This window comes from Eimeria mitis, genomic scaffold (genome assembly GCF_000499745.2).
Source record: "Eimeria mitis Houghton genomic scaffold, Emh_scaff4066, whole genome shotgun sequence".
Lineage (NCBI taxonomy): Eukaryota > Apicomplexa > Conoidasida > Eucoccidiorida > Eimeriidae > Eimeria > Eimeria mitis.
In genome coordinates this window covers 402-822 of record NW_013572397.1, presented here as the reverse complement: position 1 = coordinate 822, position 421 = coordinate 402, and positions in this window count along the sequence as shown.

Genomic DNA, 421 nt, shown 5'->3' with positions numbered 1-421 from the left:
ACTAAACGAAATATATCCGATACCTCCTCAGGCTCTAACTCACACACACTCTGCAGCACAAACACAAACACCAGCAGCAGCAGCAGCAGCAGCAGCAGCAGCAGCAGGAGTAGGAGGAGGGGGAGGAGGAGGAGGAGGGATAGCAGCAGAAACAGCAGTAGTAGTCGCAGTAAGAGCAGCAGCAGCAGCAACAGCAGCAGCAATAGCAGCAGCAAAATAGCAGCAGCCGCAGCAGCAGCAGCAGCAACAGCAGCAGTAATAGCAGCAGCAACAGCAGCAGCAGCAGCAAAACGTATAGATACATCTGTATAACCATAGATATTACATATATCTATAAAACCGAGAAGGCGGTTAAAAACACAACATTGATAAAAGAATAAGAAAAAGAAAAGAAACAAACAAAAACAAAAAAAAAAACAAA